Raw genomic sequence first — 25,449 nt, 5'->3', positions numbered from 1 at the left:
CTCCCGAGGGTGGCCTTGACTAAGGCAGCAATGTGGCAGGCACATTTGTGGGCTGGTGAAACAACATATTTCTTCCTCTCTTTTCCCCTCCTTCCTGTGTCATCTGTCTCTTTTTATTCCAGATGGTGCAGCAGCTGGAGGGTCTCATTCTGCCACTACCTGGGTGCTACTGTGGGGTTAGGCTACCTCCCCATCCTCTGGTCCCAGCTCAACCTGCAGCTCAAGAGCACCTGTGTGTGCCATGAGGTTCATCCGTGCCAGGAGCAGCTTTTGCAGAGATGGAGACTGGAGGGGGGTCATAAATGTACCCCCAACCTTTGTGCAGCTGGAATGTAGCCTACTGTACAAAGGTAAGAATTACACTGGTTGCTTTGCCTACTTTTGCCTCTGGCCCCACCCACCACTGGGATGTGGCCCCTAGAGGACTGCCCATGAGAAAATGTGGCCCTTGGGCTGAAAGGATCCTCCACCCTTGGTTTGAAGTATCTAAAGCAGCCAGACACTGAGAGTTACGGATGCAATAACTGAAATGGTAGAAATTACATATAATCTAAAAATCTATATTGGAATGATAGAATCTGCCATTACTTTTCAGGGGCAAAACTGAACATTGCTACCACTGATTGACCTTTGTTTTACACCTCCCCTATATCCTAAAGAAGTATGTGCCATTCCATCAGATTCACAGGCAAGATCTTGGGTCGTAGGCAATAGTTTGTTTATCAAAACTTATATACTGCTTGATTGTGAGAAAGCCTCTAAGCAATTTACAAGAAACATTAACGTTATCAATAAAAACAAGTAATTGAAAACATTTAGAAGGCAATTAAAATCAGCAGTAAACTAAAAAGAGATTAAAACACATCAGCATCTATGTGTCTGGATAGGCTTGTGTCTGGGATTCCCCAGGTGCCTCTTAGCCTCACTTTGAGCAGATACTGGCTTTCTTTATTTTCTGCTGCCACCAATTCATTCTGAATGCTCCCAGTGCCATCTAGTATAATATTTATTAAATTGTTGCTTGCTTTTCTACACAAATATGTGCACTCTAAGCAACTTACAGGTAATAAAAATTAAAAAGCAAAAAGTTAAAAATATATAAAAAGTTAAAAACAAAACAGTTCATAGGTGGCGCAGAAACCCCTCTTAGGAAGGCTACACAAGAGCAGCCCTCCCAAAAGCCTTCCAAAGTTAAGAATCTAATGCCTGGGGAAAGGGAAATGTAGTAGGCTTGAGGCATGAGATAGACACCAACACTGAAGATAGGATAAATCTTAAACTAAGTTTGTAGGTTTATTATTGTTGTTATGTGCCTCCAAGTCGACTACGCCTTTTGGCAACCCTATGAATCAGCGACCTCCAAGAGCATCTGTCGTGAATCACCCTGTTCAGATCTTGTAAGTTCAGGTCTGTGGCTTCCTTTATGGAATCAATCCATCTCTTGTTTGGCCTTCCTCTTTTTCTACTCCATTCTGTTTTTCCCAACATTATTGTATTTTCTAGTGAATCATGTCTTCTCATTATGTGTCCAAAGCACGATAACCTCAGTTCCATCATTTTAGCTTCTAGTAATAGTTCTGGTTTAATTTGTTCTAACACCCAATTATTTGTCTTTTTTGCAGTCTGTGGTATGTGCAAAGCTCTCCTCCAACACTATTTACATCAGGGAACACTGATACTTATATGGGGTCTTGAAAGTGCTCGTTGACAATTTCTGAAGACTCAAGACACGCCGTTGCAGACACCAGCCTCTAAGTGGCTTTTACCTCAGGCCATTTTCCCTCAACCTCCACCCCAGCCAAAGACTCCCACAACTCGGGAAAACCTGCTTCTATACTCCCAAAGCTCCTCTGGTTGTGCCCCTGGCTGCTTGGATGGGTTTAGCCATGTTTAAAAACCCACCTTCTAGTAAGACCTTTTCACAGGGCAGCCTCTTAGATCAACTCAGTCACGTCCCTGATCTTCCCCAGGTAAGACTTAACAACACACTAGGCATTAGTATATAGGCCTCAGTTTTCTCCTCACTGGGCTATTCCTCTCTGGGCTTATTCCTCACACTACCCTCATCAGCCAACTCCCAACTGATGCCCACCAACTGACAGGTAACCCCCAACTGACTGGAACCTTCAGCCAATCAGGGTCTGCTGTCCCCCAGACAATTAAGAATGAATTTACCTGATCCAGGCCCCGCCTAATAAAATCTCAAAGGGAGGATGATCATGTCTCTCTCCTCTTAGAGACCTGTCCCCAAGCAGCCACAGCTAAGCAGGCTTGTAACATAACTATACAAGGCCTCATGACAGTCACAGAGGTCACGTTTTTATGTTTTTTCCTTCGAACACCCACATAAACATTCATATATACAATATTTCTCCACAGTTTGCCTAAACAGAAATGTTTCAAGCAGGTGTCAAAAAGAATATAGGAAAGTCGCCTGCCCGATGTCAATGGACAGGGAGTTCCAAAGTGTAGGTGATTTCTTACAAGTGCAGAGGGCGTATTATGTGGCACCTGTAACATGGCCAATCCTGCAGAACAAAGCAATGGAGTGGGTACATATGAGGTAAGGCAGTCCTGCAAGTAAACTGATCCCAAGCTGTTATGCTATTTATATACCAACAGTAACACCTTCAACTTGGCCTGGTAGGGCTGTGTGCGTGAAATGCAGCTTGCTCAACCAGACCTTCTCTTTCCCAATGTTGGCCCACAGAAACTCTCTCCACAGTTTGGGCTCTGTGTGTTGTGAAATACTGGGGTCAGTGTTGTTCAGGGCGGCAGTGGAAGGGGGACATTGCAGCAGGCTCTGCAAGATGCAGATGCATTTTTTGTGGTAATTTATGGTATCTTTTATTTATTTATTTATTTATTTTATTTCATTTTTAAACCGCCCATAGCGAATAGCTCTCTGGGCGGTGTACAAAAGATTAAAAGTACAGAAATACAAAATATCACAATAAATAAACTGAAACAAAGAGATTTAAAATTGTAACATTAAACGCTTTAAAATGCCTGGGAGCATAGCCAGGTCTTAACCTGGCGCCGAAAAGATAGAAGCGTCGGCGCCAGGCGTATTTCTTCGGGGAGGCTATTCCACAATTCGGGGGCCACTACAGAAAAGACCCTAGATCGAGTAACTGTCCTCCGGGCTTCCCGATGGGTTGGTACCCGGAGGAGGGCCTTAGACGCTGAGCAAAGTGACCGGGTCGGTTCATAGCGGGAGAGGCGTTCCACAAGATACTGCGGTCCCACGCCGTGTAAGGCTTTATAAGTCAAATCTTTTGTTGCATTAAGATGCTGTTCACTGCTCTGAGGGCCTCTGGGCCAAAAAGTGGCACATTAACAATCAATAACATACATAATGGCATTTCCAGTCTATCCAATACCAGGGCGTTGCTAGGTCTTTAAAAGACATGGAGCATGACACAGATTTGTATATGCTAATTTATATGTATAGATGCAAATTTAGACCAACTTTCAGAGGGAAAACATAAACTCTGGCTCTTGCTACCAGGGCTTACTCTGAACTATCCCAACAGGATTTTCTGGTCACAGTGCAGTATATACATGGATTGGATCCTCTACCCCCCCTCCAGGAAAACAATCTGTGCTCATGGCTTTCCCCTGTGCTCATACTCTGTGCTATCATCATCATCACCATCATAGGTCCCGGAGAGGCGGGTGATCACAACCATTTTAAAATACAGCATTAAAAACAATTAAGAACAACCAGAAATCACAAAACAGAGCAGGTCCTAAAAATATAGGTCTCAGATGTCTACGGCCAGGGTAAAGAGGTGCATCCTTACCACAACCCTGTAAGGTAGGTTAGGCTGTAAGGGAGTGGCTCATGGTCATCCAGGAAAGTTCATGACCACCCAGTTAAGCTCCCCCCATAGCTATGCTGCCACCCCCCACAGTCAACTCACCCCACTTGCTGCCCCTCCCTCTGCCCCGCTAACTTATCAAGTGCAGTTAGGAATGGCTTACTTTCCCTCCTGTTTCCCCTGAAACAGGGCAAAACACAGCCCCTGTGAAGCTCTAGCCATTTCGTTATTGCCTCTTAGTTAATTAAGAGGGTGGGTGGCCAGGGGTCAAAATGTCAGCATCAGGGCAGAGTGAATTCCTCCATTCAAACGAAATTAGCATTGCCAGTGCTATAGAGATTTGGTGCTGGTGTACGTGCTTCTCAAATTTATTAGACCGTTTTATATAACAAGTTTCTAAGCCCCTCCTTAGGTTTTCCAGACCCCGGTTCCTCTCCTCTATAACCTTCCACAAGTTTCAACCTTCCATACCAATCTTTCAGCCCAAAAAATGACATTCTACCCCACCCCACAAAAAGTATTCAAATGAAATATATGCAAATGTGCTGAAGAGACGTACATTTATTCCAGCCACAGAATTGAGAGGTTTTAGTTGTGTTGCCAGGCTTCTTGAACATGGATATGGTTCGCAGACGCCCAATTTAGTCCTGCAGTCTGTGTTGGAATTTCTCTTTCTCTGTGTTTATGGCTTTGCTTGAGCCTCAGGGAATGAGTGTCATGGTATGTCTGGCCTTCTCTTAGAGATTTGGGGCCTCATTAGTTTGTGTAAAGAGGTCTGTGATTCCTGGAAGAGGAGATGCTCTCTAATAATTGCAACACATTATTTATTTTCTTAGAACTACAAAGCTGTCACAACCACTATAGGCAGTAAAGATCTTTTACTTATGAAACACGGTGCAGACTGGTTGTGAAAGAAGCTTTGTAAAAACCACTCTTTAGATATCCAAACCCTATTCACAGGGTCGCCATAAGTCAGAATCGACTTGAAGGCAGTACATACACAGATATCCGTAACAATTCATTCTCAACATCCCCAGGGGAGCCTCTCCTAACATGAAGCTAGTGAATCACTGCTGATGGAGAGCTGCTAATGCACCTGCTCCAAACCATGATTTGAAAAGGGTTTGTCAGTTTCTGGTTACTGCCAACCATAGGTTTCCTGACTCAGATGTCACACCAAACTGTGGATATCACAGACCATGGAAGGATGTGGGACGAGGAGCCCACGAATCTGAAGGAGAAGGAGGAAAGGGAGGAGAACAAGAGGGTAACTCCCATCAAGCACCCTCCTGTCAGGATTCTAAATGCCATCAAGTCAGCTATCTGAGGGAAGAACTGTGTGGCAGAAGTGGCCCTGTCCTCCCAGCCTGGACATTGTCACCTGGTTCTGATCTGTGGTGGGGAGAGAGGCTTCCAGGAGAAGGCAAAACAGGCAGAACCTCCAGCAAAATCAGCAAAGAGTTGCTGCTCTTCTAGACAGCCAGAATTTACAAACACAAAACTATGCAACTGTGTTATAAGAACTGTCACAGTTCTTACAAAACAGAAAGAGAAATTCTAACACAGGCTACAAGGCTCCACTGTTGAGAGGCAGGATGCCTCTGAATGCCAGTTGCTGGGAATCACAAGTGGGGAGAATGCTGTTGTGCTCCGGTCCTGCTTTTAGGCTTCCTATAGACATCTGGTTGGCCACTCTGAGAAAAGGATGCTGGAATAGATGGGCCCCTGGCCTCATCTAGCAGGACTTTTCTTATTATCTGACTATAGATCCAGGATTCTAACACAAAACTCTTAAAGTGTCCAGTACAGATGCACAAAGACCTGGTCAAAGGCAAGCAATTAATATGCATATTTTACAGGTGAGGAACATAAGATATGTCATTAGTACAAGGACAGCCACAGCAGAGAACTTAAAAAAAACTTTCAATTTTACTTGCTATTGTTGAACTACGGGGAATTAGAAAGCGTGGTTGACCTAGTTGCAAATCAGCCAGGTATCTACCAGGAGATCCCAATCACGTCATGTCTCTCCCTGAATCCACAAGACACATAATAGGTTCTGTCTGGCAGGGAGAAGGAGAAATCTGGTAGCAATTTACACTGCAATAGCCATCTCCCCAACTTTCCAAAAGGAGTCCGGCAGTCTACCTGATGAAGGTGACATGACTTGCAACTAGCTGAATATAGCCAGCTGTCAATCGAGTCCCACCTGGGTCCCAAAATGCTTAAAAGTGGATTGTGGCTCATAGTCCATCAACAACACTCAGTGGACCATCCTGCTTTACACATGAAGAGGCCAGAAGCCTGTTGGCAACTAGCTAATACTGAGATAGATAGACTTTAAAGGTGCTCTTGTTACCTTCTGGAAGCACCATTCTGCCTCTTCCCTTTGCCCTGTTCCTTCCATTTTTTCATTCTTAATAAACTCTATAAACTTTGTCTGTTGGGGTCTTGGGTGCACTTGTGCCAAGGGTACTTCAACTTCTCACATACATGGCCAGTCGGTTTCATGCTACACATGTGTGTAAGTCGGGATTTGACAGAGAAAAGCAGGCTATGCTGGTCGCTAGGGAGAGGCAGAGAAAGCATCCAGCTACCTGTTTCCCCTTTAAGAATTTGCATCGGATCCTGGACAGCATTCCCATTCGAGCTAAAAGGTTCCTGAAAAGGATGTGGTGGCAACCTACGGAGCCTTGGACAAGACCAGCTTGCCTCGAGATGCAGTCATGGAAGGAAGAGAGTAGAAAGTGTATTTGCCTTCCCTTTCTGTTACACTACCCACTCAGCAATTTGCACTCAGTGTGTTCCCACTGTTTGTGTGAAGCATGCTCCAAAGTTGCCAAGAAAAACACATGACAACCCTTGATTGTCTTGTGCATTGCAAGGTGCATGCTTGCAGCAACACTACGGATTGTTTCAAGGGATGATGATGATTCTAGCTATAGAACAATCTTTCCCCCGATACTAGCTCAGGTGAAGAGATTGGAAGTGCACTCTCAGGCTGTCTTTTTAAAGTGTTGAGGGAATACACAGCGCAAAGGAGTGAGAGTGTGAAGGCGGGTGGGAGCTGGCATATGGATCAGGAAGCAAGACTGACCAACGGATTGTAGGAAACCCGTGTAAAGTGTCTGAAATCCACCAATACAAAGGCAGCTGGTTCAAGCCTGATTACAGATTTGGAATGCTATAAATATTTCCAGCATACATAAAATTTGTGGGCAGGAACCCCATGAGACAGTCAAGAGATGATTTTTTTTTTTAAAAAAAAGCTTTTTAAAAAGCAGGGCAAACCCACAAAAGAACAAACAAAAACTCCCTGATACAGTAGACTTTATAACTGACCCCTAGAACTCATCAGTCTCCAGTCAGAAGCCTATCTACTGGAATACTAAAAATACCCTGTCATATTACATATCACAGGGCCGTAAAAATGAGTTCCCCTTATTCTAGTTTCATCACTATCATGAACTCATGAAGTGGGCTTAGCATGTCACAAACGTTCAGGCTCAGCTCCCAGCCCTCTGCAATATGAGGATAGTAATATTGGTCTACCTTGCAAGGCTTTTGTAAAGATCACTTGAGACAATATTTGCAAAGTGCTTTGAAAGCCTTCAGGTAAGTGTTATTCTCAGTCATCAAGGTGAGCACAGCTCACCAGCCATGAACCAGACACACATCAATACATTCTAAAGAACCCCAATGTTAAGATTTGGGTCAATGAAAAGAAGAATAAAGGAGCCCTTAGGGACAGGCCAAACTTTGCTGGTTGACCCTTTCCCTTATGAATTGACACTGTAGCATTTGCTAACCTATTTATCAGTATGATTATTCTGGAAAAAAATACCTATATGTTGCACAGTGGAGTAAATGCAAATGCCCATCTGTTGTGAGTTTATATCCAAAACAGAAAGCTGCAGTCAGAAAGGGGAGCTCTTGCATCAAAATCTCTTGCATCAATCTCTTGCATCAAAAACAACAAAGAGTCTTGTGGCATCTTAAAGACTAACACATTTATCATGGCATAAATGTTCATTGACTCAAGCCCACTTCATCGGTGCATAAAGTGAAATATTACTTGGCAGGTATATAAAGGAAGGCATTGTAAGGTGGGAGATGAATGTCAACGAAATGCAAAAATTACAGCCAGCAATAATTAGAGCTGCAGAATATAAAACCACAGTTGTTGGTTTGCATTCATTTTCTGCCCTCTAAGCACTCAGTTGAATAAAATGTACTCTGGCCTCCATGGTGCAATCATCATCATCTTCATTTATTACCCGCACATCACTCAGAGGACCTTGGGCAAGTTACAACAATTTTTAATTATCACATTAAAAACACCCTAAAATCACAAATCATGACAGATGCTATTGGAGGTCACTGATTCATAGGGTCACCATAAGTTGTAATCGACTTGAAGGGACATAACAACAACAAAATCACAAAATAGGGTGGGAGTCTTAAAAATATACATGTCAAAAGCCAGGATAAAGAGGTACATCTTCAGCATTTGCCTAAAACTATACACTGAAGTTGCCAGGTGAACCTCGGTGGGGAGGGCATTCCACAACTTAGGCCCCCCCCACAGAGAATGCCCTCTCCCAGACCATCCCTACCAAGCTTCTGAGGGCGGTGAAACTATGAAGATCTGCTGATCTCAACACCCAAGAGGATCTGTAGGGAAAGAGGTGGTCTTTTAGATATTTAGTACCTAAGTCGTTTAGGGCTTTAAACGCGAAAGTGAGCATCTTGAATTGGACCTGGAAACAAACTGGTAAGCAATGCAGCTGCCTTACAACAGGGGTTACATGGGTTCTAAAGGGAACTCCAGCTAGTAATCTGGCTGCTGCATTTGGAACCAGTTTAAGTTTCTGAGTTGTCTTCAAGGGCAGCCCCATATAGAGCGCACTGCAATAATCCAATCTGGAAGCCACCAGGGCACGGTGTACTGTGGCCGTCATCTGTCCAAAAGGGGCTGAAACTGGCAAACCAGTCACAGCTGGAAAAAGGCAGCCCTAGCCACTGAGGCCACAGAGTATCCCGTGACGACGACGTCGTCGTCGTCGTTTATACCCCGCCATTTTTCCAAAACTGGAATGTTCCAAAACTGGAATGTTGGATCCAGGCGGACCCTCAAGCTGTGGACTTGCTCCTTCCAGGGGAGTGCAACACCATCCACAATAGGCTGTCTCTCCACCTCCCAGACATGAGAACTCTGGACATACAACACCTCTGTCTTTTCAGGATTCAGCCTCAATTTATTGGCCCACATCCAGCTCATCACCGCTTTCAAGCACCGATCCAGCACCTCAGCTGCCTCTCCCAATTCAGATGGAACAGAGACACAGAGTTGGGTGTCACCTGTATATTGATGTCACCTCATTCCCAATGTCATTATGACAGCTCAAGTGGCTTCTTATAGATGTTAAATAGCATGGGGAACAAGATGACATACCACGGTCTGCTCCCATGGTACTGAATAGCAGCCTCTCATAGCTACTTTTTGGAAGCAGCCCTGGAGGCATGAGTGGAACCACTGAAGCAGAATGCCCCCAACGCCCACCTCCCTGAGATGCTCCAAAAGGATACCATGGTCAACAGTATTAAAAGTTGCTGAGAGAGCAAGGAGAATGAGCAGGGTCGCACTCCCCTTATCTATCTCCCAACATATGTTATCAACCAGGGTGACCAAGGCAGTTTCAGTGCCATGGCCAGGCCTGAAGCCAGACTAGAGTGGATCCAAATAATCAGTTTCCTTCAAGCATGCTTGAAGCTGGACTGCAACGACCTTCTAGACTACCTTGCCCCAAAATGGGGTATTTGCCACTGGGTGATAGTTGTTTAACACTTCTGGGTCCAGGGAGGTCTTCTTAAGAGGGGACACACCACCACCTCCTTCCACACAGATGGTATCTCCCACTCCTCCAGTGAAGCATTAATCACTCCCCAGACCCATGCAGTCAACTTTCTATGGCTAGTTCTATGAAGCCAAGATGGGCAAGGATCAAGGGGGCAGGCAGCCATGCTATTTCAAGCAGATTGTCCAGGCTGCAGTATTTGAAACTGATCCAATACAAATGAAGCAAACAGTTCTCTGGATGCCTCCACTGGACTTGCTCTAACCGTGGCACCCAACTCTGTCCAAATTTGAGCAATTTTGTCCCTGAAGTGCCTCACAAAGGTGTTACAGTAGGCCTCCAAGGGTGTCACAGCAATGCTGTCTTGGCCAAACAACAGCCCATTCACCACTTGGAAAAGCTCTGTCAGACGGCTACTAGTAGACACAATGGTGGCAGAGAAGTAAACTTTATTTACTGCCACCACTGCCACGTGGTCAGCAAGATTGTGCAACTGACCCATATTTGGTCAGGTTTGGACAGAGATTTCTGCCACCTGTGCTCCAGCCGCCAACCCTCCTATTTCATCACATGCAGATCACTGGAGTACCAAGGTGATCTACATGCTCCACAGCAATGGTGAAGACACTCAGGAGCTATCGTGTCAATGGCTTTAAGCATCTCACCATTCCACAGTGAGACAAGATCCTCGACAAGAGCATCAACCATGTCAGCCGGAAAATTCCCCAGAGCATTGAGGAATCCATCAGATTTAGTAAGACTTTGAGGGTGTACCATCTCAATGGGTTCCCCACCCTTGCAGAGTGGAGTAGCTACATTCAACCTAAACCTTACCAGGGAATGGTCCATCCATGACAACAGACTCACAAGCGAGTCCCTCAATCAACTGAGTATTACCAATCCGCTTTGTGACAAAAACCAGGCTAAGAGTATGCCCAGCTACATTTGTTGGATCATTAATGTATTGAGATAGCCCCATGGTTGTCATGGAGGCCATTGTCAGCTCTACACTGCCTCAGCAGTGTCAGGGGGGGCTGGAAATTCCTGGGTCTTAGGCAGGGAAGGAAAGTCCTTAGCCAGCAGTCGGGTTGTAAATCTGCCAGGCCTATCCGAAGCGTACTTGCCGAGTCAGAAGTCCAGAAGCGAGGTCAGTGGGGGTCCGGGATCAATTGCCAAGGAGGTCAGTCAAAGAGATGCTGCAGGGAAACTAGGTCTACACAAAGCCACGCCTGACGTTGCAGTCAGCAACAAGCTGCAGCCAAGGTGTGCCTTATAAAGAGCAGGATGGACAGCAGGTGTGAGCCCTCAGCGTTTGGGCCTTAAGGAGACAGGCCTGCCTCTCTTCTGCCTGACCTTCTGCTGTCTACGTTCTGCAGGTGAGGGGGGAGTATCCTGTTCACTGTCTGTGTCTGGCTGCAGGGCCTCTGCTGTCCCTGGGGTGCTCTGCAGCTGAGGGGCAGAAGGAGCTGGATTCTCAGGAGGCTCCTCCGTGTCTCCTGCTGCTCCTGGGTCTGCTGCTGTTACTCCCGAGTCGTCCTCATCTGAGGAGTCCTCTGACGGGGCCATGACAGCCATGAAGGCTAGCCCATCTGAGGCGGCCTCAGCATGGATACTGAAGTCTCCAACACCACGTGAAAGAGTTCAACACCACCTCCAAGATTACCTCTGCCAGTGCAGTTAGGGAGGTTTTAGTGCAGCAGGGTGGATGGTACACTAACAACATCCCTGTTCTGTCTCTTTGGCCCAACACCACAAACAATTCCTCGAACCCACACTCAGTGTGGATTGGTCTCCTGGTGAGGGAGATGGAATTTTTATGGATGATTGCAATTCCCCTTCCTTATTCTTGTCTGACATGGAATGGTGCTGTGAGTGGGCTTGCGTGTTCCAATGAACCCTGTGAGAGATGCGGTCGGGAGTCATGTACTCCCAGCAGGGTCACCCATAGCAGTAAGGTCAAGGGAGAGGAACCGGACAAAGAACGATCCGAGAAAGTCCTCAATGGCAGAACTGGAAGACAATCTTACTCGGTCACAAGTGATCACCAAGCACCCAAGTGGACACAGCTGGGGTAGCACTGGGCCACTGAGCCCATCTGCCCAGGTCTCAGTTATACATGCCGAGTCTTCCCCCTCATCCATGATAATGGATGACAGATGTTTTATTTTGGGCAGACCTGGCATTTAACACCGCCACCAAAAAGCCAGGGGGTTGGCTAACCACAATCCCCAAATTCTGAAATACAGCAGAAGCAGAAGGGGCAAGGATTTTGAGGTAAGTAGCCCTCCTCCTCTCCCTTGTATATCTTTGCCCACCACCGTATCTCCCCCTACCTACCATCACAAGGATGGCAGTTGCACTCTCATTCCCACACGCCCCCCCCCCCGGCCAAAACACGTACTTCCCTGTGTTGGAAGTGGGGCAAGAGCAACTCCTGTTTGGGTTCTTTTGTTTGTATTCCAGAAGGAAGATAGAATTAGGGTCCTCCAGCTGGTTAGGCTTGCCTACCTTTATCTGTGCTCTTCTCTACCTAACTTCCTTCCCTTATAAACTGATATGCTCCTCCTTCCTTTGTCTTCTTCTTCAACTGTCCAAGGAGAGAGGAGACATCTCTGTCTTTGTTCTCTCTCCTGAGCCGTGATGGCAATACACAAGTCTGGGCATTGCGCCTCCAACTTAGTGAGCTAGAACTAGGTCATTCATTTTTCATTGGCGATAGCTTGTGGCCGAGTAAGATTGTCTTCCAAGATAAGGTTTTTAATGGTGGGTCCGTAGGTGACTGTGGAGGCCAATTCTGGATCCACACAGCCTCCCACAGTGAGGACATAGGTTTCCAGATGGAAGATGGTCACGATGAGGATTTGCTTGACATGCCTTCCGCTTGCTCGTTTGTCCCTTTCGCCCTGTACTCGTGCTTCTTCAAAGTCCATGGCACCTTTGATAATGGCTGACCTCCAATTGGGACGCTCACGGGCCAAGACTTCCCAGTTCTCAATGCTTATGTTGCATTTTTTTACATTAGCTTTGAGAACATCTTTAAACCTCTTTTGCTGTCCACCAATATTCCGTTTTCTATCCTTAAGTTGGGAGTAAAGTAGCTGCTTTGGAAGATGGTGATCAGGCATTCGAACAACATGGCCGGTCCAGCAAAGTTGATGTTGGAGGATCATTGTTTCAGCACTGGTGGTCTTTGCTTCTTCCAATACGCTAACATTAGTCTGCCTATCTTCCCAAGTAATTTGCAGAATTTTCTGGAGGCAGCGTTGGTGGAATCTTTCAAGAAGTTGGGAGTGACGTTTATAGATAATCCATGTTTCACAGGCGTACAGTAAGGTCGGTACTAGGTATGCCTTTGCTATCTACTAATGTATTTCTGTAAATAAAGTAGCTTTTCTTATTTTACTAAGTCTTAAGTCTCAGTGATTTAAATGCAGGGCAGAAGCTGGCTTCTAGGGTAAATACACACTCCTGGCACACGCAGCTCAGACTGCTGAATCACTCTGCGTATACATATGCCCATAACACCCTGACCCACCTCTAGAAAACAAAGGAGTACAGCAGAGATTAGCAGCAAGGGACATCAAACTAGGAGACAGTCAAACAAAGGAAACTGTTGGACACGACTCACGCCCAGCTCTCACCTGGAATAAAAACTGACCACTTCCCAAGAAGGGCACAGCTTCACGCTGGATTGGACTCTCACCCCACCAGGGGCATGAAACCACTTTCCGCCCACACACACCACTCCAGACCACCTCCAGCCTCTTGCCCTGGAAGTGGTCTAGAGAAAAACACGACAATCCCCCCAGAAGAGAAAAACAAAGAGTCACCACCACACATAAACCCCTGCCTGATAAAACTCGTTAAAAGGGGGTGAGCCCTCGTCTGTCACTACTGTTGCTGGGGAAGGGCCACAGCTCAGGGGCAAAGCATCTGCTTTGCATGCGGAAGCTTTCAGGTTCAATCGTAGCCATCGCCAGGCAGGCCTTGGAGAGACCCCTGTCTGAAACCTTGCAAAGCTGCTGCAGGTCAGTGTAGAAAACATTGCGCTAGACAGACCAGAGGCCCAGTTTGGTGTGAGGAAGCATCCAGTGTCCCTAACCACAGTGAACTGAGCCAGACACACTACTCCTGAGAAATCCTTGCAATATGCAAGTCCTTCCCAACTCCCACCATAATAATGGGGTATTCTGACAATCTTGAACAACGCTACGTATGCATGCTTTAACATGTTGAAATTCTGAAGAACCGCATGGATTTGAAATACTGCAGAATCTCCTTGCTTCACAGGAGAGAAACGCCAACAGCTAGAACAAATGAAAAGCTTGCATGGTGCTGATGCAACGGCAAGAAGCAGCCACCTTCCCCACTGTCAAATTCATCAGGATCCTGCACGCAGCTGCCCTTGAAACATTCTCTCAGGAATGAGGGAACTGCTTCGTATGTAAACAGAAGTGCTGAAATGATTTACCTTACCCACAAGGGCAGGCATTCATTGTCTGGGAGAATATCTAAAGGGCACCTTAATAGCCGGGTTCCCCTGGCTGTGAGAAACATGGCAAAGCGAGTCATGAGAGTCAGGGACGAAGCTATTTTTATAACCATTCTTGCACTGGAATGCAGCTGTTCTTGGGAGCGTTTGCAGACCTAGTGCTTGCCCAGGCCACCAGTGTCTGCTCTGCATGAGAAGAGGTCAGCCAAGAGCCTTGGTTTGCACAGATAGCTTATTTTCGGAAAAGTCCAATGAGGCAGCTAACTAGAGCTACGTTTGCAAGCTCTCTATACACTTTGTCACTTGAGTAGCCAGTAATTTTAATGGCTGTGTTGTATTCCCTTTAAATGTTTTTATGTTGCTGTACACCAACCACCCTGATGTTTCATGAAAGGTCAGTATATATATCAATAAATAAATATCTGCCAACTCAGATTTCACTTCATGTATCTGACCAAGTAGGCTTATGTATTACATGTGTTACTCTTTAAGGCATCATGAGACTCTTGTGCTCTGTAGTCTATGAAAACATACATAGCTCTTTAACCCACATCGAGTTATCACAGCCATAATAAGGACTAGAAACACCAATGGTTTTTTGTTTTAAATGGAAAGCCAGAATGCTTCTAATTGTCTGAGAATTCTTCAACTGCACACGAATGATTTCAGCCACATCACCTTTTATAAGGAGGGAACGGGCCATACCTCAGTCGCAGAGCATCTGCTCTTCATGCAGAAGGTCCCAGGTTCAATCTCCTGCATTCCATCTGAAATGCTGGAGAGCTGCTGTCAGTCAGTATGAACAATTCTCAGCTAGATGGAGCAATGGTTTGACTTTGTATATGGCTGCTTCCTTTTTTCCTAATTTCCATTTTCAGGGAAAGCAGACCACTGAATTCCAGATCCTGGGGAGAAGGCTACTAAGAACGTAAGAAGAGCTGTGCTGGATCAGGCCAAAGGCCCATCTAGTCCAGCATCCTGCTCAGGGCCAGCTCTAAAGGGCAGCAAGGTTGGGCCCTGGCTGAGGTCCCTGTGGCCCTTGAAGGGCCCCTCTTTAGAGTGGGGAAGTAGCACTCCCCTTCCACAATCTGCAGGAGAATCGCCGCCGCAGATAGCATCTATTCTCTCACTCCACCTACCTTTCCTGTGTTTTGTGGCTTCGCACACAGTGCTGCCCTTAACCAAGATGGCGGCCGAGGTTTCCCTAACAGGCTGAAGCGTCCACTGCCATTTTGGTTGATGGCAGCCCTGCATGCGTGTAGCAGTGGAGGCTTCAGCCCCTTAGGGAAACCTCAGCCACGGTCTTGGTTAAGGGCAGCGCTGCACGCGCAGCCACATAACACAGGACATAAAGATAGGCAGAGCAAGGGAACGGGCAGCTGGTGCAATGCATGGCAGCGTGTGCTGGGGCAGGCTGAAGCCCAAGGGCCCTGGCATGCCTGGAGCCAGCCCTGATCCTGCCCTCACAGTGGCCAACCAGATGTCCCAATGGGAAGACCACAAGCAGGACCTGAGCACAACAGAACTCTCCCCATTTGTGATTCCCAGCAACTGGTATTCAGAAGCATGTTGCCTCTGACCATGGTGTCAAAACATAGCCATCATGGCTAGTAGCCATTGGCAGCCTTATTCTCCATGAATTTCTCCTTTAAAGCCATCCACGTTGGTGGCCATTACTGCGTCTTGTGGGAGCGAATTCCATTTTTTAACTAAGCACTGTGTGAAGAAGTACTTTCTTTTGTCTGTCCTGAATCTTCCAACGTTCAGCTTCACTGGATGTCCACGAGTTCTAGTGTTATGAGAGAGGGGGTGGGGGACTTTTCTCTATCCACTTTCTCCATCCCATGCATAATTTTATACGCTTCTATCATGTCACCTCTTACTCACCTTTTCTCTAAACTAAAGAGCTCAAAATGCTGCAACCTGCCCTGGTGACAAGGATCATCAAGGCACATGACCTTTAGATGTTGGCCAGAAAGTGAATGCAGCAGCCTGGATTCAAGCCCCCAACCTCTTCCCAGGTCACCACCGCTTGCTTTGGTATACTCCAAACGGCAGAGGTTGCATAACCTACTTGAGGAAGGAGTATAAAAATAACTCACAAAAGAAAATCCCCTTTTGTTACAAGAATCCGTCAGTCAATGCAAAAATCAGTTACAATCTGATCTAGGAAATCCAGAGTACTTTTCCCATGTTACAGCTGGGAATGGAACAATACCTCACGAGTGGATGTGACTGTCATTGTTTTCACTGATGTTATTTTAGATTTGTTTGGGTTTATTGCTTGTTTGTATGCATTTCCTGCACCGGGGTCACATTTAAAAACAGATTCTAGAATCTGGGTACCTGTGCCCTGTCCACAAAGCAGGGGGGGCGGGGAAATGGAGCTGGCAAAATATTGGATAGATTTAAAACAAATGTAGAGCCACTGAAGCAGATAATTTGGAAAGGGGGAAAGGAACAAAATACAAATCTGTGGCAAGAATATTACAAAAGCAAAAAGTACGTCCATGTAGCAGATTCTCTCTACCAAGTCCATACCAGAAACATGGGAAGTTTCAGAAGAAGTAGTGATGGCCACCGGCTTGGATGGCTTCAAAAAAGGATTAGACACATTCATGGAGGACAAGGCTATCAATGGCTACTAGCCACAATGGCTAGGTTCTGTCTCCCCTGTTTGAAGCAATATGATTCTGAATACCAGTTGCTAGGGGAGGGCAAATGTAGAGAGTGCTTTTGCGCTCAAGTCCTGCTTGTGGGCTTCCCCATGGCATCTGGTTGGCCACTGTGAGATCAAGATGCTGGACTAAATGTACATTCAGCCTGATCCAGAAAGGCTCTTCTGATGTTCTTATGCTTTGCATGTAGAAGGTCCCAGGTTGAGTCAATGCCATCTCCATGTAGAGCTGGTGATGTCCCCTTCCAAAAACCTGGACAGCCATTACAGGTCAGCGTAGACAATGTATACACTGTAGACAGTGTAGCATTGAAAGCCGGATCACATATAACCACCCCAACACTATCAAGAAGTAGTGATGGCTATCAATTTGGAGGGCTTGAAAAGAGGACTAGACAAACTCGTGGAGGAGAAGGCTATGAATGGCTACTAGCTATGATGGCTTTGCTCTACCTCCACTGTTGGAGGCAGTATGCCTCTGAATGCCAGTTGCTGGAAATCACAAGTGGGGAGAGTGATGTTACTAAATGAAACAGCAGCAGCAGCACTCTTGCAAAGGGCACAGCTTGGAACCAGCTGCAGAGCTCTTGTATAAGGCACCCTAACACTACTCAGAAAACCGCAAAATACATTTTTAAACACTTTAGGTGAAACTAATCAGAGGACAAACAAACTGAGGGCACCACACAAGATCTAAGTAGAAAAAGAGGAAGGCCAAACAAGAGATGGATTGATTGCATAAAGGAAGCCACAGACCTGAACTTACAAGATCTGAACAGGGTGGTTCACAACAGATGCTCTTGGAGGACGTTGATTCATAGGGTCACCATAAGTCATAATCGAGTTGAAGGCACGTAACAACAACAAATTAGCACTTCTGCCACCTGCTTTGTACACTTGCATTATTTTTAATCCGGTGTTGACTTTTAGATGAGTTTTTGTGTTTTAGATTATTTAAAATTATTTTATGATTTGTAACGTTATAGACGCCTTCCCTAACCTGGTGCTCTCTAAATGTTACTGGACCTCAGCTCCCCTCATCCCTGAGCACTGGCCATGCTAGGTGAGGCTGATGGAGTCCAACAACAAAGGGAGGGCACCAGGTTGGGGCAGGTTGTTACAGATTGTTCTTAAGATTGTCCAGAAATTTGTCCTAGAACTACAGAAAATAATACATTATAATTATAATCATAGGACTGTATGAAACGTGGTGACAAGCACAAGGATTTCTCCTCGCACAACTGAATGGTCGTCTTCTCTCTTCTTCCTGCATCCCCTGAATCTGTTCTGGGATTTCTCCCAACCTTCACAGCAGATTCAGGGATGGGGCAGGGCAGGGCATGCATGAGGGAGGGGAGGAGAAGGGGGAATCCCCTTCTGCAAGCACTAAAATGTAGGTGAATATTGCCCATAGTGGCAGACGTCCACTCTAAGAGATCTGCTATATTCACAACTCTGGTGTTTTTTTTGGGAGGGGGGAAGGTTGCCCCCACCTCCTCCCAAAGGAATTAAAAGCATGTCTGAATGCACATGACCTTGTTCTCTTCTTTCAAGTCTGCACTTCCCCAGACCTGATGGCTGAATTACTCTGGCTTGAACTAAGAACTCTTTGTGGGTTTGTGTGTGTGAATTAACATTTAAATGTGCTGGATTGCATTGGCGGCAACATCAGCTCTTCCCATGCCCCAGAAGAGTTACGTTACCGATTTCTGCTTACCAATGTGTAGACTACCATAATTGTCCACATGGTTGGGTACAAACCCTGGTACACCCCCCTCCCCATCTGAAATTGGACTATGACTGCTATACACACACACACTGCTGCCACAAGAGACGAAAGGAAGATCTCCCACTAGCTACAGAAGCCTGGAGGTTAATATAAATTCCGTGGGCTGAGAGGGGGAAACGGAGCCACATTCAAAGACTCAATGGCAAACCACATTCTCTTTGTCTGGCTGCAGCAAGCTTCATAGGACTGAGTTATTGAGGAAGTTCGGGGAGGCTGATATTTGTTCCAGATGTACATTTCCCTTAACCTCTTGAAGTGGCACTTCCCATAGAGGAGTTCGTTCTGTATGCTTTGCTTTTCATTTTCATGTACACAATGCCCAAACAAATAACTTTAATCTTGTTCTTGCTGGGAGAAGTGGCTGGGGGCAAAGGGGGGGGGGAGGGAGGAGAGATAAAAACAACCATGTATACACCTAGCTCTAGAAATCAGAAACAGCAGAAAGAGGGCATCACCAAAAGTGTTGAGGGAAAGCTGAGAAAAATGATAAGGGTAAGCGCACGCACGCACGCACACACACCCTGCATTCGTAATCAATCCTGTTCCTTCCTTTTACTATAAGGATGATGCCAGAATTATTATTTTATTGTGTGTTTTTAAAACTGCATTGAAGGCAAACCTGCAAATACAATTCCTTGTTTGAACTGAATGACAGAGGTGCATCTGGATCTTCATTGCACAGATTTCGCCCTATGCTAAAGACACATCTCTTTACCTTGGCCTTTGACAACTAAGCACAGCCTTTCCCAACCTTTGGGTCTCCAGATGTTGCTGGGCTACAACTCCCATCGGTCCCAACCAGCAAGGCCAATGGTCAGGAATGATGGGAACTATGGTCCAACAACATCTGGGGATCCACCTTTTTTTGCAGAAATTTATACTGACCCATTTGGAACTGTTTTATTTGGGTTTTTTTGTAATTGTAATGCTTTTATCTGTCTTTTATAACTGTATACTGTATTGTTGGGACCTGTGTTGGGACCTTGCAGTGAAAGGTATGTCTAAAATCTTATATATAGATAAATAAATACATTTATATTGTGACTTGGCTTCAAGCAACTCAGGACATGGTATGTGGCGTTATCCCACTATATCCTCACAGATACTGTGTGCGTCAGATTAAGGTGAGAGACTGGGCCAAACCACCTGCAGCTGGATCTCCAAACTTAAAAAAAAAAGAGAGAGAGCAACGGGTTAGAGGAATTCCATATGTGTGTGTGTCTCTCTCTCTTTTCTCCCTGTACCCTTCCCCTGATCAAAAACAGTTCCCCATCATACCTGCCATAACCTTTGTGACATGAAAATATACAGCATAGCTCATGGACGCACATTAGGCCACAGAGTACTACCCTGGCGCCCGCAGAGTCCTGTGCCCTGCTCCTCCTCTTGCTGAAATTATTCTTGAAAAACAGCATTCCTTAGATAACAGGATGCTTTTTTTCAAGTATAATTGTGGCATATGGGTGGGGTTGAGTAGGTTACTGTTGGGAGGGGAGAGCTGTGGCACGCGTGTGGTGCGCAAGACGTTTCTCTGGTTTGCATGGACCCAAAAAGGTTAGCAGCCCCTGAAATACACAGGTCCACATGCTCAAATGTAGAGCCCTCCCACCTGTTTTAGAAATATAAAAACAACATGCAAAGCACATACACGTGCCACCTGCGTCATCGCCCATGTAGAAGATTAGGTTAAGTGGCAAAGAATGCCCCTGTTCTAAATCATGTTGTAAGCACAGAAGATGCTGCCTTTTAATGTTGATTAATATATTGCTTGCAATATTCCTCTGACTGTTAATGCACTACTTTCAGATCTTAAGCAAAAGGGAGCATTCATTAAATGCTTTGCATGAGCATGGGACTTTTTAGGGAGGGGAGTTATATGTGTCTGTACCATCTGGGTCTATTGTCTCCTCAGCCCCAGATGGGATCCCAGGCTGCCACAGGGAGAGAGAGGGAAGGCAACTACCTTAAGCATGGCATTGGCTTCCCACAGAGTGAATGCCTAGGTTCCCATCACAAGCCCTTTTCGCTTTTAGCAATGCAATGTATAATGCACATCCATTTTTAAGTTTTCCATAAGAAACCCAGTTGCTAAAGAAAGTGACGTGTCACCCTCCCCACACATACATATCCATCCCCAACCCAATTTTAATTAAAAAAGAGGTGCATAACCAAAAGAAAAAAGATAGAAATCACTGGCTTTTACACATTATAAACAAACAGAAATCAATAAGCTCATTTATACAAGCATCCTAAATTTAAAAACCACTCTTTGACTGAGGAAACAATGAACTTCTTCTAATCAGTCAAAGATTTTCCATCCAATATGAAATTAATCTGCTCCTGGCTTTCTTCTTGTATTAGCAAATAATGTGAATGTAACCACTAGGGTCAAATCTCTTATTTTCCATGGTTACCTCTATTCATTTGCCTACGATGTTCTCACTGCAGTTAACATGTATACAGTTAATACCTTATGCTCCTGTCTTACACAGCCTTTTACATAAATCAGTAAAAAAGGATCTCAGCCTAGAAGAGAGGTTATTGTACTTTCAATTCTTTTCCAACATTTTTTAGTGTCCTGACACTCCCACCATACATGATAGTAATTCCCTCTATCTTTTTGACATTTTCAAATTGTTTAGATAATTTTTATTGATTTTATTTATTATCTCAGGGGTTCTATACCACCATGTCATAATTTTAAAACATATTTTTCTTCCATGGTGATATGGAAGGAGGTTCAGCTGTTTCCCCCCCCTCCCCAGGTATTTATGCCTCATGCCTGGCAAGGGCACGAGCAAAAGGACTCTCAGCCGAAGGGGAGCAGCTCAAGCACAACATGCTGGCCCATTGGACATTAATGGAGCAGGCCAACTCAGAGCAGATTGGCTGCAACAATCCTAGGCTCCTGTTCTGAGGGTTCAACAAAGAACTCAGCAAGTTCAAGGGAGACACACAAGACCCAACATTCAAGATTGTCCTAAATGCCATTTTTGAGTTCCCCTGGGAACTTTCTTTCTCTGGAGACTTTCGAGGTGATTTATGTGTGTTTGGGCCCTGGATGAGAGCCAAGGTGGATGGGCAGAGTCCTGGGTGAGAGCCAGGAGGTTGAGAGATGTTGAGAGGGGAAGTATGAACCAATTGTTTGGGTACTTATTTGTTAAGTTGTATTATGCATGTATTATATATGTATTTTTTGTGCTATGGTTTTATTGTGTATTTTATAACATTTGTTATTGTATTACTCTTCTGTACACCGCTTAGAGATATTTATATATATATAGGTATAGAAATAGCCTAATTAAAAAATAAATTATAGCTGACCTTAATCTGTGTGCCTTTCTCCGCAAATTATCCCAAATCCCCAACAGCACATTCTATATATTATGTGCCCATTTAATAATGTACCTTTTTAGTATTTTAGCAGCAAAAGTATTTTTCTATTGTTATTCCAATGATCTTAATCTTTCATAATTAATTTTTCAAAATCAGTTAATTCTCTAAAGATTTGATTATCTCCAAGATATATTATTATCAATCATATTTGAAAATACTCAAACCATGGTGGATTTGTACAGTTGAACCTTGTTCTAAATTCTGAATGCTCAATCATCCTATCGTGATGTTTCAAATCTGTGTATCTAAAACGATTACTTCTCTCCAAATTTTAAAACCTCTGTCTACGTCTGCATCTAGATTATCTAACACTGATTGTAATGGAAAGGTTTTAGGGCTTAGTAGCCTCATACAACAGTTTCCAATATTGAATTAAATCTGCTTGTACAGGGCTGGGCCACATGAAGTTTGGATTCCCTGAAAAGATGTTGAGGGCACTGGAGGTTACGCCTCTCAAATCATGGCTGACCATGTGCAATCTGAAAGTTGCACCTTTAACATGCAATAGTATATTGCAAGTGGTTCTGGATTATGCCTCTCAAATTGCACACTGCTTCATTGGCATCTACAAATATATTGGTGTTCCAAGCAACAGCTTAAATTGCTTGTGCTGTTCAGCCGGCTTGTGAAGAACCTTCCTGAAATCTCCACCCAAATAAACCCTGAAGAGAGGAAGTGAAGGAAACGCCTGAGACTTCCAAGAGGAAAAACCATTCTAACAAGCTTTTTAAAAGGACCATATTGCACTAGGCAAATGACTCCAGTCTCTCTCTCTCTCTCTTGCCTAACATGGTCTCATGTCTGCGGTGATTAAGGAAAGGAGTTCTCGGAGAAACACCTAATTTCCTAAGATGGAAACATCCTCAATATCCATCTTGAACTGATGAGCTATTCAGTGTCCAGACCTGAAGGCCATAGCAACAAAACAATATAACACCAACTGGAATTACGTGAAAATATACACATTTTCTCTGAATTTTTTTTTTTTAAATAGCACCGCTATCCTGTACATTTTTCTCAGAAGTAAGGCACACTGAGTTTCTAGGAGTCTGGCTTCTGGGCTATGTGTACATAACTTGCAACCAAGGAGCAGTTAATTAATTCAAATGTTTTAGTTGATTAACTGGTTTAATATATAAAATAAATATACATGTTATCGGAACCTGAATATGGTGCCATTATGACATAGTGAAGATAATGAATGATAGCTTTAAAAAAGTTGCATGCTATTGCACTGCTATAAAGGGAAGGTCATCTTCCATATTTTCTTTCTCATACCCTATGACAGTAGCACAAACCATCTAAAAATTACAAATAAAATCATGTCCTTAGCTTGCAACTATACCAGTTAAAACTGGCTGTCATAGATTAAAGCTGTGGTACTGAAAGCTGGACTGCCAGAATTTAAACGGATAGAAACCAGCTACTGAACCCCACCCCAAGCCTATACACATTCACTTGTAAGTCCCAATGAACTTAGAGAGGCTTACTTCTGTGTAGACACATATAAGATTCTACTATAAATCAACTAAAGTTTTAGTTAATCTATTGATTATCCCACTTATATTACAATGGTACATATTACATGCTTTATATTACAATGGTATATAAAACTTGAACTCAGGGAAAGCAATGAAGCTGAACGTTGGAAGATTCAGGACAGACAAAAGAAAGTTCTCCGCACAGCTCATAGTTGAACTATGGAATTCGCTCCCACAAGATGCAGTGATGGCACCAACCTGGATGGCTTTATAGGAGGATTAGACAAATCCATGGAGGATAAGGCTATCAATGACTACTAGCCATAGTGTTCTACTTCCACTGTTGGAGGGAGTGTGCCTTTGAATTCTATTTGCCGGGAATCGCCAAGTGTGGGGAGAACGCTGTGGTGCTCAGGTCCTGCTTTTTGGGCTTCCCATAGGCATCTGGTTGGCTTCTGTGAGAACAGAGTGCTGGACTAGATGGCCTGATCCATCAGGGATCTTCTCATATTCTTAAAACGTGAAAACAGATATGCCAAATGAAACAAGCAAACAAAAATAGAACCACTTAAAAAGCTGGGGATGAGGACTTAAGTATGATTTAAGATCTATCAGTTCCTAGCACCTCGGCTTACAGGATTTGAGATAGCCAGGCTGGGAAAGATCTCTACCTACCTGCCACTCAGACCAAACCAGGCTAGACAGCTTGAGTGCGGCAGGTTCAGGTTGCTATCTTTCCAGGCTGAGGGAAGGTGTAGGATACCAGATTCCATGGCACACCTGGGCAGATTCTGGATGACTGAGAAAGCATTCCCTCCAAAGGAAAGCCACTCTAAACATGTTTAGGGGAACTGTGCATTCATACAATCATACAATCATAGAGTTGGAAGGGGGCTATAAGGCCGAGTCCAACTCCCTGCTCAATGCAGGAATCCAAATTAAAGCATACCTGACAGGTGGCTGTCCAGCTGCCTCTTGAAGGCTTCCAGTGTTGGAGAGCCCGCCATCTCCCTAGGTCATTGGTTTCATTGTCGTACCGCTCTAACAGTTAGGAAATTTTTCCTGATGTTCAGCCAAAATCTGGCTTCCTCTAACTTGAGCCTGTTATTCCGTGTCCTGCACTCTGGGATGATCGAGAAGAAATCCTGGCCCTCCTCTGTGTGGCAACCTTTCAAGTACTTGAAGAGAGGTTAGATCAGCAGCGGGGAACCTACTGTCCTCCAGATGTTGTTGGACTACATTGGCCATTATCCCTGATCATTGTACATGCTGGCTTGGACTAATGGGAGACAGAAGTACAGCTGCCTCTGGGGGGACCATAAGATCCCTACTCCTTGGTTAGACCCACTTCGTACAGGGAAAATGCTCGTCAGGAAGGTGGTGGAGTAAGAACAAGGAAATCTTCATATGCTCAGAAGGCAATTAAGATAGTAGAATTTTTGAACACAAGTTGGCAGGTCCAGGTGGAAGCAGCTCATCATTGGGGCCATCATGCCCTCATTACTTTTATTTCAAAGGTTATTTTTTATTTATTTATTTTATTATACGTATACCGCCCCATAGCCGAAGCTCTCTGGGCAGTTTACAGTAACTAAAAACATTAAAACAAATACAATTTAAAACAGATCTTATAAAAACAATTTAAAACACAATTTAAACATTTAAACAGTATAAAACACATGCTAAAATGCCTGGGAGAAGAGGAAAGTCTTGACCTGGCGCCGAAAAGATAACAGTGTTGGCGACAGGCGCACCTTGTCAGGAAGATCATTCCATAATTTGGGGGCCACTACTGAGAAGGCACTCTCCCTTGTTGCCATCCTCCGAGCTTCCCTTGGAGTAGGCACCCGGAGGTTAGTGGAATAAGGTGTAGCATTCAGCTCTGAGGGAATGGCTAATTCATCAAATTTGGTTGCACCAAAGCACTTCTAG

General features: G+C 44.7%; 1 protein-coding gene across 6 annotated transcripts in view; it reads right to left on the bottom strand.

The window, feature by feature from the left end:
• The window catches only part of CTIF (cap binding complex dependent translation initiation factor), a 234,979-nt gene that overhangs the window by 103,075 nt on the left and 106,455 nt on the right, over window positions 1-25,449 (bottom strand). The window lies entirely within an intron of this gene.

This window comes from Rhineura floridana, chromosome 1 (assembly GCF_030035675.1).
Source record: "Rhineura floridana isolate rRhiFlo1 chromosome 1, rRhiFlo1.hap2, whole genome shotgun sequence".
Lineage (NCBI taxonomy): Eukaryota > Metazoa > Chordata > Lepidosauria > Squamata > Rhineuridae > Rhineura > Rhineura floridana.
This window is presented reverse-complemented; position numbering and strand designations above follow the sequence as displayed.